Consider the following 6002-nt stretch of genomic DNA (forward strand, 5'->3'; position numbering starts at 1 on the left):
ACACTGTACTTTTGGCTGACTCAGAGGAGAAACTACAAGCACTGGTGTACAGGATACAGGAGAGCTGTGAGCGAAAAGGGTTAAAAATCAATGCCAGTAAAACAGTGGTTATGGTGGTTACAAAGAAAAAGCAAATTTCGAGTGGGGATACGGATTGGTGAAAGGCTTATTGAGCAAGTATAAAAATTTAATTACCTTGGGAGCATGATTAGTGAAGACGGAGGAAGTGAGAAGGAAATAGGCAGGAGAATATGTATAGCAAAGACGGCATTCGGAAATATGAGGAAACTGCTGAATAATTTGAGTATGAATATGGAAATGCGATTGAGATTATTAAAATGTTTTGTGTGGTCAACTTTACTATATGGTTGCGAAACATGGACAATCATAGCAAATACAAAGAAAAAGATAGACGCGGCGGAAATGTGTTTTTAAGGAGAATGTTGAGAATTCCCTGGACAGACAGTGTGACAAACCAGGAAGCTCTGCGAAGAGCAGCAGTAGATAGGCAATTAATGAAAAGTATAAGAAGGCGACAACTAAAGTTTCTGGGTCATGTGCTAAGAAGGAGAGGACTAGAAAGTGACTGCTTGCTTGGAAGAGTGGAAGGAAGAGGAGCAAGAGGACGTCAAAGAATTAAATTTATGGATAGCCTGCTACAAGACATGGATGGAAGACACAGTGTGGCAGAAGTTATGAGAATGGCTGATGATGGGGAGAGATGGAGGTCCGTGATCGCCGACGTCACAAGACTGGCACCTCGGTAAAGGTAAAGGACGCACCGTAAGCCTTCTAAGCAGTGGCGTACCGAGGGGGGGGGGGGGGGGGGTGACATGCCCCCCCCCATTTGCAAAGAAAAATAATAATGAATAAATAAATGTTACGGGAAAATAATAGGAATATGTATTTTTTTTTTTTTTTACAGCAAAGGAGACAGCTCAAGGGCACAAAAAAGTATACATTAATAAAATAAAAAAAGCCCGCTACTCGCTGCTCCTAAAAAGAATCCAAAGAGGTGGCCGAAAGATAAGTCAGTTTCGGGAGGAGAGGTGTCCTGATACCCTCCTCTTGAAAGAGTTCAAGTCGTAGGCAGGAGGAAATACAGATGAAGGAAGATTGTTCCAGAGTTTACCAGCGTGAGGGATGAAAGAGTGAAGATGCTGGTTAACTCTTGCATAAGGGGTTTGGACAGTATAGGGATGAGCATGAGTAGAAAGTCGAGTGCAGCGGGGCCGCGGGAGGGGGGGAGGCATGCAGTTAGCAAGTTCAGAAGAGCAGTCAGCGTGGAAATATCGATAGAAGATAGAAAGTTATGCAACATTGCGGCGGAATTTAAGAGGTAGAAGACTATCAGTATGAGGAGGAGAGCTGATGAGACGAAGAGCCTTTGCCTCCACTCTGTCCAGAAGAGCTGTGTGAGTGGAGCCCCCCCATACATGAGATGCATACTCCATACGAGGGCGGACAAGGCCCCTGTATATGGACAGCAACTGTGCAGGGGAGAAGAACTGGCGGAGACGGTACAGAACGCCCAGCCTCGAGGAAGCTGATTTAGTAAGAGATGAGATATGAAGTTTCCAGTTGAGATTTTGAGTTAAGGATAGACCGAGGATGTTTAGTGTTGAGGAAGGTGATAGCTGGGTGTTGTCAAAGAATAGGGATAGTTGTTTGGAAGATTGTGTCGAGTGGATAGGTGGAGAAACTGTGTTTTGAGGCGTTGAAGGACACCAGGTTCTTCTTGCCCCAATCGGAAATAATAGTAAGGTCTGAGGCTAAGCGTTCTGCAGCCTCCAGCCTTGAGTCGTTAAGTTCCTGAAGGGTGGGTCTTCTATTAAAAGAAGTTGAATAATGCAGAGTGGAATCATCGGCGTAGGAATGGATAGGACAGTTCGTTTTGGAAAGAAGATCATCAATGAACAACAGAAAAGAGTGGGAGATAGGACAGAACCCTGGGACACCACTGTTAATAGATTTAGGGGAAGAACAGTGACCGTCTACCACGGCAGAAATAGAACGGTCAGAGAGGAAACTGGAGATAAAGGTACAGAGAGAAGGATAGAAACCGTAGGAGGGTAGTTTAGAAAGCAAAGATTTGTGCCAGACCCTATCAAAAGCTTTTGATATGTCCAGCGCAATAGCAAAAGTTTCACCGAAACGGCTAAGAGAGGATGACCAAGAGTCAGTTAAGAAGGCTGGAGATCACCAGTAGAACGCCCTTGCGGAACCCATACTGGCGATCAGATAGAAGGTCAGAAGTGGAAAGGTGCTTTTGAATCTTACGGTTAAGGATTGATTCAAAAGCTTTAGATAGACAAGAAAGTAAAGCAATAGGACGGTAGTTTGAGGGATTGGAGCGGTCACCCTTCTTAGGTACAGGCTGTGTGAAGGCATACTTCCAGCAAGAAGGAAAGGTAGATGTTGACAGGCAGAGGCGAAAGAGTTTGACCAGGCAGGGTGACAGCACGGAGGCACATTTTTAAGGACAATAGGAGGCACTCCATCAGGTCCATAAGCCTTCTGAGGATTGAGGCCAGAGAGGGCATAGAAAACATCATTTTGAAGAATCTTTATAACAGGCATAAAGGAGTCAGAGGGGGATGAGTAGGAGGAATATGCCCAGAATCGTCCAGAGTGGAGTTTTTAGAAAAAGTTTGAGAGAAGAGTTCAGCCTTAGAGATAGATGAGACGGCAGTGTTGCCGTCAGGACTGAGGAGTGGAGGGAAAGATGAAGAAGTGAAGTTGGAGGAGATGTTTTTGGCTAGATGCCAGAAGTCACGGGAAGAGTTAGAGAAAGCAAGGTTTTGACATTTTCTATTAATGAAAGAATTTTTGGTTAGTCGGAGAATAGATTTGGCACGATTTCGGGCAGAAATGTAAAGTTCATAATTAGCATTAGTTTGAAGGCTCTGATATCTTTTGTGAGCTACCTCTCTATCATTGACAGCACGAGAACAAGCGTGATTAAACCAAGGCTTTTTAGCGTGAGGAGTAGAGAAAGAACGAGGAATGTATGCCTCCATTCCAGAGACAATCACCTCTGTGATGCGCTGAGCACACACAGAGTCTCTATCCTGGAAGCAATAATCATTCCACGGGAAATCGGAAAAGTACATCCTCAGGTCGTCCCACCGAGCTGAAGCAAAATGCCAGAAGCATCGCCTCTTCGGTGGGTCCAGAGGATGTACAGGAGCGATAGGACAGGATGCGGAAATAAGATTGTGATCGGAGGAGCCCAACGGAGAGAACAGTTTGACAGAATAAGCAGAAGGGTTTGAGGTAAGGAAGAGGTCTAGAATGTTGGGCCGATCTCCAAGACGGTCAGGAATACGTGTAGGGTGCTGGACCAACTGCTCTAGGTCGTTGAGGATAGCAAAGTTGTAGGCTTGTTCACCAGGATGGTCAGTGAAAGAGGATGAAAGCCAAAGCTGGTGGTGAACATTGAAATCTCCTAGGATGGAGATTTCAGCGAAGGAGAGTGGGTCAAGATGTGCTCCACTTTAGAATTCAAATAGTCAAAGAATTTTACATAGTTGGTAGAGTTAGGTGAGAGATAAACAGCACAGATGTATTTAGTAATAGAATGACAGTGAAGTCTTAACCAGATGGTGGAAAATTCAGAAGAGTCAAGGTCGTGGGCACGAGAGCAAGTGATGTCGTTGCGCACGTAGGCGCAACATCCAGCTTTGGATTGAAATTTAGGATAGAGATAGTAGGAGGGAACAGAGTAGAGATTGCTGTCAGTAGCCTCAGAAACCTGTGTTTCGGTAAGGAAGAGAAGGTGAGGTTTAGAGGAGGAGAGATGATGTTCCACAGAATGAAAATTAGAGCGAAGACCGCGAATGTTGCAGAAATTGAGAAGAAAGAGGTTCGAGGAGTTATCAAGACACCTCTCGGGTCGGCAGCCAGAAGGGAGTCCTCCTGTGGGAATTTGTGGTCCCCCCCCCAGGCGGGAACTCCGAGGCATTGCTTAATTGAGCCATTTTGAAATTTTAATTTTGGGAAAAGGTGTATATGTTATGTGAATGTAGTGTGGTGTGGATAAAGAGAGGATCTGTCTTTAGAGAGCATGCTGAACTACTCTCCGGTGTTGGTGAGACAATAGGGAAACGGTTAGTGAGGACATGGGAAGGGTCTTTGGAGGGCTTCAGCTCCCTTCTCACCTCCCGTATATACCTCACCGGGAGTGGCTTGCGCCCGTTCGGTAGGTGTCTTCCTACCTACTCCAGCCAAATATTAGTATTACGATTACGAATGTGTGTGTGTGTGTGTGTGTGTGTGTGTGTGTGTGTGTGTGGAGTTGAGAGCTCAGTGGCACCGAGTGACCGAGTTATTTCCCCTTTGGTTTTGTTTTGAGTTAATGGTAGGATATAAGGTTTGCTCTGAATGAAAAAAAAGTAAGGCGTTAAATGATGGGCTCATAAAATTGTGTGTAGAGTGCGATGTCAAGCTGCCAACTGGCGGACGGGTGTTTGTAGCGGGTGACAGGAAGAAGAGGAATACGAGATTGGGATGGCTCTGGCAGAGAGAGAGAGAGCACGAAAGTCGTAAGTGTGCCTTCTCTCCTTCTTGCCTCTCAAATTTACTTGATTTTAGGTGTAAGGTGCAGTCAAAGTGATTGGAGGACTATATAATTATACTGTAGAGGCACCAAGTGAACTTGTCTGGTGACAGTGGTGAGTATGAAATATGATTCTGTATTATGACGGGGAGAGTGGCAGGCGACGCGAGACGCGTATGGGACCTGTAAGGTCGACCTTTGCCGCTATATTACCACCTTTAATGACCATTTCGTGCTTGGCAGTGGACAGTGTAGAGTGGCTGAGTGACTATTGTATGTTCAGCACCTGAACAATGGAGCTGCTGAGTTGAATAAGAGCAGGTGATCTATTTTGAGAAACATTCATTGACGACGTAGGCTCACATAGCCTATTCATGTTATCCGTATAATATTTTCTGAACACAAATTTCAAATTTCTGAAAATTATGATTGATAGATTTCATTTTCTGTTTATGTAGTACTTTTTTACTGTAGCGTGTGTCATTCCTTGAATTCAGGCAGGCTTGGGATTTGTGCCTTTCCATTCTTTACATATTTCCTCCTTGGCCACAAAACACTTCACGTACGTACTCTATCTGGTGTAAGAAAGTCACCACTGACTCGGCTGATGCCCCGGATAATTCAGTTAATGAGGTAGGTAAATAATGAAATAATGATTAAGAATAATTACTGCAAAACACGTTAGGTGAAGAATCAGCAGCCAAGCCTAATCTAAAGCAATAAGTGACCCAGGTTTTCTCATGAGTTTGGAAGTGCTCACCTCAGTTCTAAGTGTCACTAAACCCTTGCCAGAAAAGATGTAGGGGTCACAACAAGAACTGATAATGCTCTTGGAAGTGTACAGAGCTGCATAGATGCATTTCAGTCCTATCGTGATGGAAATAAGTTCAACCAACTTTTTGCCCAAGCTGAGGAAAGGTACGGAAGCCAGAAGCCTTGAACAATCAGTGGTCATCAGAAACATAATTAAGGCTAACCCTCCAACAGCAAATGGCATGTTCCTCCCTTCTCCTTTGTTGTTTTACTTGCAACAATAAACTATATCAATCAATCATCAATCATAGGAGTACTATCGAAGAGCTATTTTTCTCCCATTTTCGGACACTGCTATAGCACAACTCAGGGAAAGGTTTGCATCTGAATACATTAGGAGTTTTTGTTGGGAAATCTAAGTATCGTTAGTTTTGTGGGTGGGACATTTTTTAGCCTGAAATCGGGAAAAATAAGCAGCTGAGTACGACACTTTGGCAACGTTGCGAACAGCGTTGCCATATTGTCGTACTCAGAACATCGCATTTTCCTGTTTCTGACCCATAACAATTGCAGATAAACATCGATAATTAACCATCTGAACTCTAATTGTGAATGTATATCGTTATCAGTGTTGCCTCGACAGTTTTGGGCCTCAAGCAGAAGAAAAAATTATGCCTAGTACGACAATATG

Source organism: Eriocheir sinensis, unplaced genomic scaffold (assembly GCF_024679095.1).
Source record: "Eriocheir sinensis breed Jianghai 21 unplaced genomic scaffold, ASM2467909v1 Scaffold19, whole genome shotgun sequence".
Taxonomy (NCBI): Eukaryota; Metazoa; Arthropoda; class Malacostraca; order Decapoda; family Varunidae; genus Eriocheir; species Eriocheir sinensis.